Source organism: Oreochromis aureus, linkage group 13 (assembly GCF_013358895.1).
Source record: "Oreochromis aureus strain Israel breed Guangdong linkage group 13, ZZ_aureus, whole genome shotgun sequence".
Taxonomy (NCBI): domain Eukaryota; kingdom Metazoa; phylum Chordata; class Actinopteri; order Cichliformes; family Cichlidae; genus Oreochromis; species Oreochromis aureus.
Window position 1 is genome coordinate 19,534,702 of NC_052954.1, and position 14,437 is coordinate 19,549,138.

The following is a 14,437-nucleotide window of genomic DNA, read 5'->3' on the forward strand; positions in this document are numbered from 1 at the left end:
TCGTAGAAACGAATATGGCGGAACAGCAAACTGCATAGGAATGCAATTATTCAAATAACATACCCAGCAAACTAAGCCCAGTTAAAGACAAACTAATAAGCAGTGCGTGATTGATGGAGGAAGCCTTTATGGAGGAGCACGCACACATGCACGCCCGTGCTCCCGTTTCCTGGGAGCTACGCGTCACACTCCCTCCAAGAAATGTGATATATTTGAAGAGCTGGCTGGTTGCCAAAGGTAAACTTGTCGTAAACAGGTGAAAAAACAAGGACAAATGACCATATGAAAAAACCTGACCTTGAGATTCTTGTTTGAATGTGTAAAAGTTGATTTTTATAAGCAGAGGCCAAACCGTATATATGAGCTAAATATAATCGTTTGGTTTCTTCATTTTACAAAATCCAGTATGATTGTTATGTTTCTACTGCTGACCTATCTTGTACTACTTTTTACACATGTATGCTTGATCCCTATGAATACATCCATTACATAGAGTGATTTGTTGAGGTAGTTTAAAGACTTAAAACAAATACTTCATAGGACATTGAATTTGGTGTTTTAATTGCCAGAACTACTACTGTGAGAGTTACAGTTTGCAGCACTGGATAAAATGTCAAAGAAAGAAATGACTCTAAATAGTAAAATGAGCCACACAGTGTATGAGAGCTCCAAATAGGGACAGAATTACACTGAATATGTCTGAAAACATTGAACATGAAGCACAACATTGAGTCAACTGCATGTTTGGGATGAGTCCCTTTAGAATATGTCAAACAGCATTCTGTGAATGTTAACATTTTGGATTTCAAGCTGCATTTAAGGAACTTGTTTATGAAAAATAACAAAACAAGAGAGCTCTTCGTTGCGGACTGAGACCTGTGGACTCTAATGCCATTGTGCAAACTTTGTACAGTGCAACCATCTCCCAGATTTTCAATTCTGTTCTTAAACTCTGTCCATCAGCCTCAGCCTCTAGAGGTGGCTTGTTTAAGAAACAATTAGGAGGGTATACAGAGCCATTTGCAGGCAGCAGGCCTTGCTGGGCAGGCCAGCCGACTGGAGTACCTTTCACAACTGATTTATAACACTGTCGCCTTGGCAAGGCAACATAATTAATAGGAGCATGGACTTCTAATTCCAATGACTTCCACACCAAGTGGTTTTCATTTGATTTATGATGGCCGGCAACTTTGCATTTTATCAGTTCATTCAGTCATTATTTATGCTGATGACCAATTTCAATGGGTCGCTATCATCTAACTTGCCACTAATCAAAGAGAATTAGAGTTCATTGCATTATTTAGAAGCCGCTAATTTATCTCTGAACGAGGAAAAGGGAAATAGTTGTGGGAGCATGCACTGCAATAAACCACAGTGATTCTAAAGACACATTCAGTAATCATTGCGCTGTGAATGGATGTGTTTGTGACCTAATGGGACAATACTCGAAAGCAGTTTATTGAGCATTCCCTGGAACAATACCAAAGCAAATGAATCAGAGGAATCCAGTTTTTGGAACCAAAACCAAGATTGGTCCTTACGCAGGTCAAAAAGGATCATTGGAATTAAATGAAAGCATGACGAATGCAAAGAGTGAAACCAAGGCACCGACCTATTCATTAACTTCAGTAAATGGGTTTTTGTGACGGAGCAAAAATAACTTTTCACTTGAAGCCTGTTAACAGTGTAAAATCGAAGAGTCTTTGCCTTTCTCATCTTTTAAACTTGTCTTGTCTACATCTCCAAGTATAAAATTTGGGTGTGGTAGTGAAACTGTAAATTCACAAAATCAAAACCCACCTCGTTTGCATGCAAGGTGGCACATTCCCAATTTATGAATGATGAATCTGAGTCAGGCTGAGTTTGGAGAATCAGAGGGCATCATGTTGACCAGACTCAGCCCAAAGGCATAGATGGACATATCAAAGCAAGACATCTCTCAAAGTGTCAATATCTGTGCTCATCATACCAGCACACACATAATTTTAGTTAGGATGATGCACAGCATTCTTGATGACTGTCTGCTGAATGAGAAACCAGACGAGATCAGTTTATTTATCAGAATATTTTCCTTTACTTCAAAGCCAGTTAATATAATTCAGCAAGCGAGCATAAACATGCATCATGTTATTCATATTCAACGAACTGATGCAGTTTGCAACTACATGGCAAGTACATGTCTTTAAATGGTACGGCATATTTATCCTGGTGCTCCTAAACACTCATCCACATCATAGCTATTCTCAGTGTTAATACCAAAACATATGAACGTTTTTTTTTTAATTTTACACATTTTAGATATGGTAAAATACACTGTTATGTAGCACCATTTGGGAATGGGAGAAAACACCACACAGCAATACATAAAAGTGCAGGTTTCCACACTAAATGTATGTGTAAAGCAAGGATCCCACAAGTCCCTTTGAAGCAAATTCACAAACAAGTGCAATTTACTGTACAGAAAATGAAAAATGCACTCTTCAAGTCCAACGCAAATGATCAGACTCCATTTGTTAGTCCATTCCCTTCCACTGATTCCCTGAGTGATAAATTGCATTTAGCAAACCGCAGGAGGCTAAGCATTCTTGACATGTTTTCATTGATTTGCATGAGCTATATGCATGTAATCCTGTTTGTAGGTAAATCTTGGCACGGGCAAATTCAAGTACCTGTGGGTTTTACTTTGCAGAGAGAAAATTGGAGACTCTGTATGGGAGGTGGAATCGAGCCGGGAAGGGTGGGAAAGAGATGTGGTCGCCCGTTGGAATCTGGGAACCTCTATTAAGATTTATAGGTGTTGGGATTCTATGGACCTGAGGCATTATTCATGGTAAAGCTTCTCTGTCTGGGCCTGTTTATAAGATGAGACAAGGCTGACAAAGATGGAGGCCCTCTACAACAGAGCCAAGCTGCCTGAACATGAGGCTCAGTCACCTGACATACCCAAGGCGTCAGGAGCAACCATTCAGCATAAAGATTAGAGACTGACACAGCATTGCAGAACACCGAGCACAATTGTCATTTTCTATCTCTGTACCATCGCCGTGCTTACAGTATTTTCAGGAAATGAGGATGATTTCTTCCTCTAAAATGTACTACTTTGAGGACTTCATAAGTATGCACTGATTAACACACTGTACACTCTTCTGAACCACAGAGCCATGTAGCTGAGAATTACTTCAAACCAGACAGATCACCTTGGATCCTTGTTTAAGAAGCCATGGCAATATTCTGTTTATTCAGCAATTTTCCGAGAGTCACTCCATACTTTATTTGGTCTTATTAGATGAAAACACAAGGATCACCTTCAACTTTATTAATGATGGTACTCTGGATGAAAGATGCTGGTGAAAATCTGCAACATCTGTTTGCTGCATTCACTTCTCTGCGGGCTCCACCTATTCCTCATGCCTAATGATGCTGATCCACTCGGCAACTTTTACGGACAAATGTGTATTTGGCTACATTCATCATTCTGAATGAGTGTTCCTGATGAGCCATCCCCTGGCCTGTTTCACTCTTTCTAGCATACGTTAACAAATGACAACTCCTGCCACATGTTTTCCGTTTGGGAGATACAGAGAGAGGAAAGGGGGGGAAAGGGGGGGTTTGAGGGATTCTAAAGACTAAAAGATGGCCAGCTCTGAGGAAAGGAGTAAATGACACCTCCTCTTCAGAGAATCACCACCCGTGTGGCACAAGCTAACCGCAGCAGCATAAAAACACATCAGTTAAGTAATGCCCTCAAGAAGCAGGTACAGGTCTGATCCATGTCACTGGCACAGTCCAAACCCAATTCCTTCATGAGTGACATTAACAGCCGGCATGCTTTCACTGTAGGTCGACCATAACCCCAGCAACCAGTGAATGTATCACTGCAGAACCACATGAAAGAGCAAACAGAAAAATATATGGATATGGCCAAGAATGTTAACTTGGATAAACAAGTCGATGGTCGTTCAAAGTCCTGGGGAGTTGCACCCCTAATAAATCATACTCCTTTTGATGTGCAGCTGGTTACAAGTTTAGAAAGGGGGATGGTAAGAACAGACATGAGTCAAACACAAAGACACACTGCCTGTTTTTCTTTCTTTTTTTTAAAGGTTGAAAATCCAAGTTTAGTTTAACTGTTGGGAAATGTAAGAGTAGCAAATAAGCTATAAATAATGTTATCACTGCAAACAGACTGTCAGATGTTCTTGAAGTCAGGAAAAGAAAACAAGAATGAGTAGTTAATATACTGACAAAGGGGGGACCCAATTAGCGCAAATAAAATGACTGTAAATCATAAAACAATTATCGAATCTTTATTTTTAAAAAATTGTAAAAAAAATGCCAATGAGGAGACCATGATAAGCCACAAGGTCATGCAGCAGTGGAGATGGATGATCTTGAAAACCAAAGCATATTTGACATTAGCCAGTGTAAAAGTATCTGTCACGCAACCAGCTGGGGCACTTCAGCTGGACTCATGGAGATAAATCATGTCTAGGAAGCCAAAACAGACACAGCTTGATGCTAAGCCCAAGACTAAAACGCTTGACGAATGTACAGTAAATGCAGACAAACTGGCCCTGACGTTGCATTTTTATGTGTCACTTTTATTGAAATTTTTAATTATATGATGAAAATGGTCATTTTTCCTTTCCTGAAAGTTGTAGAGCAAGTTTTCCCTGCATCCTTTCCTCCATGCTGCGATAAAGATGGTGCACACTGGTTGGTGCAATTTCCAAATTATTTAAAGTCGTGATTCGGAAATGGATTACCTTTGCAAAATAAATAATCACCAGAACATGTGCAAAACACTTCTAGATTTGAATAAACCACCCCCTGCCTGCCTAATGTCTGAAAAGTAGTCTCCGAAAAGTAGCTCCATTTATGGCTAAGTCATTCTCAGCCATAAATATTAAAACAGACTTTATGACAAAAAAATCATTAATGGCGAAACAAACACAATCTCCATGTAACACGTGAAGGTGAAAATCTTTATTATGGCATGCTCTGTATTATGAGCTGTGAATGATCAATCAAAGAGAGAGCATATTACTCCAATTTTCTCTGCCCCTTGTAACAACAGAGTTCACAGATACCAAATCAGTTTCAAGGGAACCCGGGGGCTACAAGTGCAAGACTGCTATATGAGACATTCATAATTTATGTGCATTTGATGTAGTGATATGTAAAAAACTTCAGAGGAATTTTAATGGGCTTGAGAACGGAGAGAAAAATCTTTGAGGTGGTTGTTTGGCCATTTTTTTTTGTAGTGAATCACTTCTACACCAAAGGAAAATAAAAAGTTTTTGAAATCTAAATTCAGCCATTGAGCCTGTAATCACCGAGAAAAAGGCGAATTTCATCTTCTTATTTCAATGCCTTATTGATTTGCTGGCTTGGTTCTCATAAGCTCCTGCGCAGTGGCCGACAACATTGTCCAATTCGGTCAACAAAGAAAAGCTATTTCCATTGATCAATGTCCTTCTGTACGAAACAGATAAAGATTGATAATACACTTCAGCAAAATCCTGCAGTCAATTAGGGTTTGATGAAAAAAAGTCCAGTGCTAGAACAACAGAAGGTGTTAATAAGCAAGAGCGAAATAAATCACCAAAACTGGAAAGTCTACCCCTTCTCTTTCAATGAAACCATAATTTATTAATCTTTCAGACAGATGGGTTGTGTTTATGTAGGCTATTGATCAGGAGTAACTTTTTATTATTGTTTTTTCCATTATAGTCGCAGATTAAAACAGATGAGAGTTGTTTGACTCAATAACGCCCAGTGTTACGGTGCACTCGTGTTACTCTGGAGGACCAACTGTTTTCACTGAAGCTCATGTAGAAGAAATCGTTGCAGAGAAGGTTGAGGCTGCGCATTAATTTGTCAGCCCATTAGGAAAGCCCTCTCCTGACAGTGATCTATTATAACCAGTGGGAGTGGCCATGACCACTGAACAGCCTTATTTGAATCAAGTCAGTGCCAGGTCTTATCAAGAGCATCAAGGCAAGAGTGCGGTTAAGAGAATAAGACAGGCGAGAAGACAAGACGGCCGACAGAGACACTGGCTTTGTGGTAGGAAAAGAAAAAATGAAACACAAATACTGGTTTTGAAAGGTATCGCTTAACTTACGACAGGGATGTTGTAAGTTGAGTTAAAGAAAAGCAAAAAGAAAGCTCGACTTTTAGCACAACAGATTTTATTCGGCACATTCGCGTGGTAAGCACTGCGGCTGGTTTCTTCAGATGACTGGACTGCCCTTTTGATTGTACTGTACAGCATACAGGGCCTGCAAAGTCCCACACCCAATATCCACAAAAATTGGTCTACAAAGACATGAGGGACTAGGCTTCTAAAACAGGCCTTGATTGTGCCACGTGGGACAAGAAAGCATCACTCAAGCTAACCATTCCTCCATCTTTAACTGATAAAATCCACTTTCCATTCATTACCCTTTATCATAAACACAAGTCTACAGGGAAGCCAAGCTTAGAAGTGGTTAAGCTTGTCCCTGGTTTCCTATTTCTAGGGAGCATTTATCTGATGATATATATTCCTTTTAGTAAGTGAAAGGAGTTATTCTGTTTCCAACAGGGAGGACATTGATAGGGCATTAGGGATTTGTTTATTTCAACTCAAAGCCATAGCATTTATCCAAGTATATATTTTGCTGTGGGCTCAGACCAAATTATGTCTCAAGGCAAGATAAATCATAAGGCACAAGTCAAAATGCCAAATGTTTTATGATCCTACACAGAGCCCTGATGGCAGGCTACACATTACTGAAAGCTGCACTGTGAATTTTGAGACAACAGCCTACGCGTTTCTGCTTGTTTGTGACTGGGAACTCTGATGAATGTGACAGCTGTCATATGCACATCAACTGTCTAGGTTTTAGACACTGCACAGAATGATGGGATTTGAAAAGAAGTTCATCTGTCTCCTTAATAAATCCATTGTCTTGTCTTTCTTAAACAAGAAATGTAGTGATGGACACATCCAACAAACAGGCTTAGTGAAATATTGTAGATGCAGAGAGCTCATTCAGTTTAAGTGAGAGTGAAAAGTGAGTTGATGTGCTTGAGTAAACAACTCAACATCACTCTAGCAAAAATTTGACAGACAGGACAGAGTGTGCAGACAATTTAGAGGATATAAATTACCAACAAACATTCTAAAACAAGTTTGGAAAGTTTTTTTTTTTTTCATGACAAGCCAGTGTACAGCACAAACATCAAGGCCATCTTTCCTCAAATAGGTATTTTGTTTGTTTAAAAATATATCCCTGCATGCTGCCACAAAGTGTTGTTGTTGTGGCCCGTTGGCTTTCACATGATCTGTCAAGAGACTGTGCCTGATCCCGTTAGAAAGGCCTTCTTACGTAAACTCCTGAACTTAGCCTCCCGCAGCTGTGACCCAGGAAACAATGCCTCCTTATACGCCCAAACAGAAGCTGCTGAACAAAATTCAAGAGCTTGTGTAGAGAGGAGTTGAAGGGTCATGTAAACTTGCAGAGGACTAGAAGGCTCCCGAGTGAAAGGAGGAAGAGTCCTCTTTTCAGTCTCCACATTGTTTGTTGGGTGGGATGTCTGCCATCACAAACATCTACCCAAATTTCTTTACAGACAGGGCAAAGAGAGGGGACAAAGGGTCCACAACAACATGATACTTGTGTGTGTGTGTGTGTGTGTGTGTGTGTGTGTGTGTGTGTGTGTGTGTGTGTATTAATGCTGGAGATCTTGCATGTTTACTCCGGAGCACGCCTGGGGTTTTCTTTGTGCAAAGAAGGATAAAAACACAGATGAACACCTTCAAACCACAAATGCAAAACAGACGTTTGACCTCAAAAAGCTTAAATCATACTTAGAATACATGTCACAGAGAATCAGTTCATGGAACTGCCGTTGCTAGTTGATGGCAGAATAAGTAGTTGATTAAACATATTATTTGTATGTTATTAATGTACAATGGCATGTAATGGTTCAAAGTTGTGATGCCACCAGCCATCACACTCACTTGAATGGAAGTTGTAAATGACCAGTGGGGAAAGTAAACCAGTGTTAGCCATGCTAACTAGCATTGTTCTACAATACTTTGATGTAAAACAATTAGCAGCTGCATGTCAGAATAAACTAGAATATAATTAACTATATAACTAAATATAACTACCTAACCAATATGTGATTATACTGTGCACCTGGATGTGGACACTAGTATGAAAGAAACTAAGGCTAATGCTGCTAGCACTGCTAAGCTTAGCCAAATCCATCCATGCTTACAATGTTATACATGGCACAAAGTGACACATATTTCAGCCATTTGAAACATGAATTGATTAAGGAGAAACATAATTAATAGTTTCACATAACTCCTAAAATAGAATAGAAATATTTTCAGAGTAGGCTACACTGAATTTTCAAGTTTTCTGAGGGGTTTCTATCTTTTAGACTAGATGACTAGCCTAATTTATAGTTCTGTTTATTGTTTAAATGACGAGCAAATTAGTCAGAAAGAACAACCCCTGTCCAAACATTTACACACTTGTATAAAAGGCTAATAGGTAACATGTTGAGTGGAAAACATGTTACCTAAAAACATTTAGTTTTTGTTGTTTGTCAACTATTCATGCCAGCAAGCAGTTACAAGTAAAAAACAAACAAACCCCAAAACCCTTTAACTTTTATTAATGCATCACGCAATAAAAAGAGTTTTGGTTCAATTTGGTGGGAAAAAGTTAATAATAGTATAAAATTGTGAATTAATTGTGAACTTGGGTTATGTGAGAGTCCTCTTGGTAGAGGCAATATCAACATATCTTGATATTGATTACTGAACCAATATCAAAATATAATTGGTGCTTTTATTAAATTTAACTGTGTAACATTTTTTCTTATTAATGGGAGATGAGTGTTATATCCTAATTGCTTATCCCTCAAAGGCAGAGAAAACACAGTCTATATTGTTTATTTATTATTTACAATTATGTATCATTTAAAATCCTAAATCTTCATGGTTACTAAAGCAAAGTTTAAGAAAACTATATATTTTCTCTACATCTGAGGTATAAGCACGATAAATACATTTAGTTTAACATTTATAACTTTTACTGCATCCACATCTTCAAGACACATCAACGTCAAGCAACTAGAAAATGTAGGCACAGAAACTATTCTAGCTACTATGGTTGTTAAATCATTGTCCATACAATAGAAAAAGTGCCTAGCAGGATTTATACATTACAAATGCTCAGCTAGAATCTTAAATGCCACCCAGTGATTTTCATCTATCATCACTGAAAGGATGCACTTTCAGTTTTCTTTTTCTTTGTGCTTAAATATTCAGGAATGGTCAGTGAGCATACTGAAACATTGTCCTACAAAAAGCATAAATGTAACCAATGGAATAACTGCACAAACACTGTGATAATTATGGATTTTAAATCACAGGACTTTACCATTAACATACTTTGTCATTTACAAGCTAAATGTCCCAGCTCAAGAAATGTAAGAAGAAAAGAAGACTATAACGGAAGAAAATAATTATGCCATTCAAACCGACTTTAACAACCTCCTGTTGATTTGCAAGAAAACATTACCATCTACTAATGCCACCAGTTCACATATTAGTTCAGAAATGTTAAAATCAGATGTAATAAATTTAGTACGAGAGGAAAATGTAATCTATAGGACAACAAAGCAAGTTCCAGCTACAATTTGCAAAATTACCAAACCCAAAGAAAAACAGCCTCACACAGAAAACATGAAAAATTAAATAATTTAAATATCTTAAAATGCATTTTTTTCAGCTTCAAAGCTATATTCAGCAAGACCTTTGGTAAACAGCACATTGTGCAGGACAAAGTAAATTCTAGACATGTCACATATGTTACTATATTACTACACATAGATACATTTTTTAAAAACTCTTGAGATTTTAATCACTGTAGGTCATTTGGTTATTACAAATTGTCTTCAGAGTTTACTGGATGTTCATTAAAATCTTCAATCCAATCACTGAGGCTGCAAAATTAAATTTAGTTGCAAGGTTCCAGCTTCAAAATACTGGAATAAATAGAAATTTACACAATTTTTGAGTTCTTGGATTTTGCAAAGGTTAATGAAATGATAACCCCAAGGTGTCCATAAGAGGGTATGAAAGGACCCAGCTAATGAACAACATAACAGCAGGTTAAACACCACCTGCAAAAGCCAGTGTTGGAACTTTAAAAGGCACATTAGGACAAACCATGAAATAGGGTAATTTTCAGGTTGTTCACATCACTGAACGTATTGTAATGTGCTAACTATATTACTACATGGAAAAAAAAAAGGAACAAGATTTGTTGAATGTAAACATATTTTAAAAGTGGCACAACCACTGATCACTGTGACTTATGCATGAAAACAAACGGAGTGAAGTAGAGACTTAAGGAATTATAATTTATGGCAGGTTTTAAAGCCACTGACTTTTCAAACAAATGTCTCGGAAAAAACTTTGCGCTGAAAAAGGTTGGCTAATACCTTGAAGCACATAGTAATTTATTTTTCAGTTTTTCAGAAGTTGAAGAACTCTGAAACACACTTAAGCTGGATGCCTTATCCACAGTGCATGGTTGTGGTCAAATCTATACTTTCATTTTCAAATCTCACAAGTGCTTGAAATACCCATGGCTAACTTAAAATTGTATGGCATTACATGACATTATAACCCATGAAAGAGGTCAAAAAGAAAATGAGGACTGGAGCAACTTAAAAAAAAAACAACCTTCCGCCCACTTCTCTCTGCCATAAAGTTCCTGGTGTCCATAGAGAGCCAGACATCTCACTGCTCTGATCATTAACTAGCCAGCCAATCAAAGCCTTCTGGCCATGGAGCAATTATCTGCTCTCCATAGCATAGGTGGAGAAGGAACCAGCAACCCCTCAAGCACTGTCTCTCTCTTTATCTCCTAAAATAACTGCAAATGCTGTACGCTTGTATGTAAAACAGAGGGGAAAAAGGATTTGTTTTCCTCAGACTGAACTGAGATCACATTACATGCCATGCCAAGTACAAAGTCTGAAATTGCAGGGGTGGATTTTCACCTCTCACTATTTCAAGGCATACATTCTTGCCATTACATCAATTTATTTCAGTGTCATGTGTGTGGGCTAGATTTTGTCTAATTGAATGAAAGGCAACATGAGTCACATTGGACATGACTTTAATGATCTTTCCAGGCCACATACTGTACTGATGAAAAATAACACAATTTTGAGCTCAGTTCTCTTCTCGGATAGAGCGAAGGCTGAAATCATTGAAGAACCAATTTTGACAGCCCACAATTTGTCAGATTCTGCCGAGATGTGTTTAGAGGTACGCGTTTCTGAAGAGTGCTTGCATTTTGTCAAGGGCGTGGTAAAGCTGTACCTCGCCATTAAGGTCAATTAACAGAAATGTTGTTAAGATCACTTTATATTTATTTAATATTATAATTTTTTAATGGTGAGATACTATATAAAGCCTGGACTGCACAACACCTGTAAGGATTTAAAAATGTCTAATTAATCATTTATGTGAGGACAGTGTCTTACATTCAAACCACCTTTAAATACTTACATGTCCTGCTGTGACTGCAGTTTACAATAAGTTATACTGACACTGCCCCCTTTAAAAAGCTAAATGACCACCTTGAGGACTCAAATATTTGAGGACTCAATGTTACCATTACCATTTTGGGATTCATCATATTGAGAGGAGAATATCGGTCATTCAAGTATAATAAGCAGAACATTCTGCAATACTTAACAGTGAACTGATGGTTTGGAAGAAAACCCTACATAATTATGCAGTCAAAACTAAAACTAGACTAAAAAATGAAGTATTTCAGTATTTTGCTAAATAAGAACTAGTGGTACATTAAATAGCCTACACGTGTCTCCTAAGGGATGTAGCTACTTTAACTTTTTTATGATCCCACTGGGAGGCAAAATGTGTTTGCCTGTTTCCTAGGAAATGCAGTGTCCAGGAGCCCCTGGCTAACCCAGGCCTGATGGGGGGGCTGTGTGAAATCCAAACTGAATGATCCGGGAAAGAGCCAAGATTACACCACTTCCCCCCTGAATTTCGTCCTTCCCAACAAAGACCTTCCTGTAACCACAGTCAAGAGAGCCGTTAGTTAGCGAGTAGAGCTGCAGAATGATGGTTGAGGGCCACTGTGGGAAAAGGCAGGGGGCTCCAGCATTATGTTACTATTCCTCCAACATAAAGCCCAGAAGTCCCCACCGTCAGTACCACCCACCACTTTGCTCCCAGTCTCTTAAGGAGGTGTCAAGTTCTGGCACCTACTCCAAGCCCTGGCAGGTTCAGATGTCACTCCACCAGAGAGCCTGTCAGTGCCTCAGTGGTCAACAGGGGTTACTTGCAGTACTAGTTTCTTTCACTGGAGGCGGTAACAGCAGTTGGAAAACAAGCTTCACAGAACATAGCGACAAAAAAGGAAAGTTATGCAATCCAATAAGACTAGATTACAATAAAGACAGAGCCTTAGTTAAAAGGGATGTTCTTCAATATCATGCCACTGAAATATCTGCTCTGTTGCCTTTGTTAGAGATTACTCCTGTTTATTTTCCATGATGTCCAAAATTATGTAAAGTGTGCATGTAGAATACAAGGAGGGTGGTGGGCTATTTAGTTGAAGGAGTAAATAGTCCCTCAACAGAAAGGCCACAAGCACATCGTTTCTCTTCTGATGGTTTAAGCAATCGAGGAGTAGTCCATAACAGGTTTAATTATGCCACACAAAAAGGAATGTTCTCTGCTAAATCACAGTGCAGTGGCACCCGGCTCGATAACTCCTTCCAGAACAATGCACCCTGCACCAAAGACATTGTCTTACAGAACACAAAGATGTATCATTTGGCCAGGATTGATAATTAGATGCTGAATTTACTGAAACTGTCAATATCAACATCGATACTGGGGCTCTTAGTGTCTATCATCCTGCAAATCAATGACAATTTTCAGCCATGAATTCAACAAAATGATTGCTTTCAGATAAACCACAGAAGAGGAAATTTGAGACACTTCAAAGCAATCTTCTCTTTCCATCTTTGTCTCACTGTTTTAAAATTTTATAACTTGTCTGTTATTCAAAACTAGCAAGTTTTCTTTATATTTTGTATCACGGCACTACAAAACAGAATTTTGATTAGGTCATATAGATCAGTCAGTTAAATATATGTTTTTGGGGATTACTTTGTGGATGGACGTTTCTAAATCCCAACAATCGCATCACTTGACGATAATTCTCATATTTTGGGCAATTATAACTTATTACGTCTTCGTTCAAACACAATTACGCTTCAACATTCATGAGAAATCATCAAAAAAGAAATAAAATATTAGTAAATATGAGTGAGGATTTATAATGTAGGTGAAACCAATTTTTAGGGACACAAATATCACACCACTATGTTGATGACACACACTGGATTATAAAAAGTAGGGTTGATGTTTTTCACATATTACTTTTCTTTAAAAGGAAATCTACATTTTCAACATTGATATAGTTTCACCTCTTTAAGTAATAACTACAAACCTCTGCAATTACGCATTTTTCAAATTGGAACTGAACTACACTGGAGTGGGTTAGTAGTGGTTAGTAGTCCAAAGGAAGTTAATCAAGAACCATTATGATCATGTTTTAATTTTTGTTTTTTTAAAATGCTGAAATTCACTGAATGTCTAAGAGCACTGATATGAACATTAGCCTCCCTTTTTTATGTCATGTATTAGTTTTGGGCTGTTGGAGGTTATAATGGAAATTGTCCTAATTCTCTGATGTTTTACAGATAAAAGCCATTAGTCAGTTAATCCAAAAACATCAGTGAAACGCCTCTTTTAAAAAAAGGAAATATTGGCAAACTAACAACATGCAGGCAACATCTAAAATGTATCTCAACTGTGGGCTGTGCAGAGGCAGCTCCAAGGGTCCATATATAACTCAGTTCCTGACAAATTTAGGGCTGTGTTCAGCAGGTGTTGGACTCAGCAGGAATTGGAGGTCAATGACACGGATTTAGACATTGAAAAATGTATAATTGCTGGTCACATCACAAAGAACAAATTAACACTGCAGCAAAATAACACTGTAATCTTCAGAGAGGTATAAAGACCAGTTAGTCAGGCCTGGAATCTCACAGAGAAAATGAGAGCCACTTATCCAATAACGAGAACTTAATGAGGGTCCCTTTAACTAGTTACAGTGTCTCTCTTTCCCTTGGAGAAACATTTGTCTTACAGTACAAATGTGTTTCATGCATCATTTCTATTGTGAGAGAGAGTGCTGTAATAACGGTATAAATCACAAAGGGCCTAGGTTGGGGTAATGAGACTTAAATCTCTTAAAACAACACCATGAACTCAGCTGAATGATAAAATGATGTGGTGGAGGAAAATACT

General features: G+C 38.1%; 1 protein-coding gene across 1 annotated transcript in view; it reads right to left on the bottom strand.

Annotated features, from left to right (window-relative positions):
- The window catches only part of lrmda (leucine rich melanocyte differentiation associated), a 205,185-nt gene that overhangs the window by 113,052 nt on the left and 77,696 nt on the right, over positions 1–14,437 (bottom strand). The window lies entirely within an intron of this gene.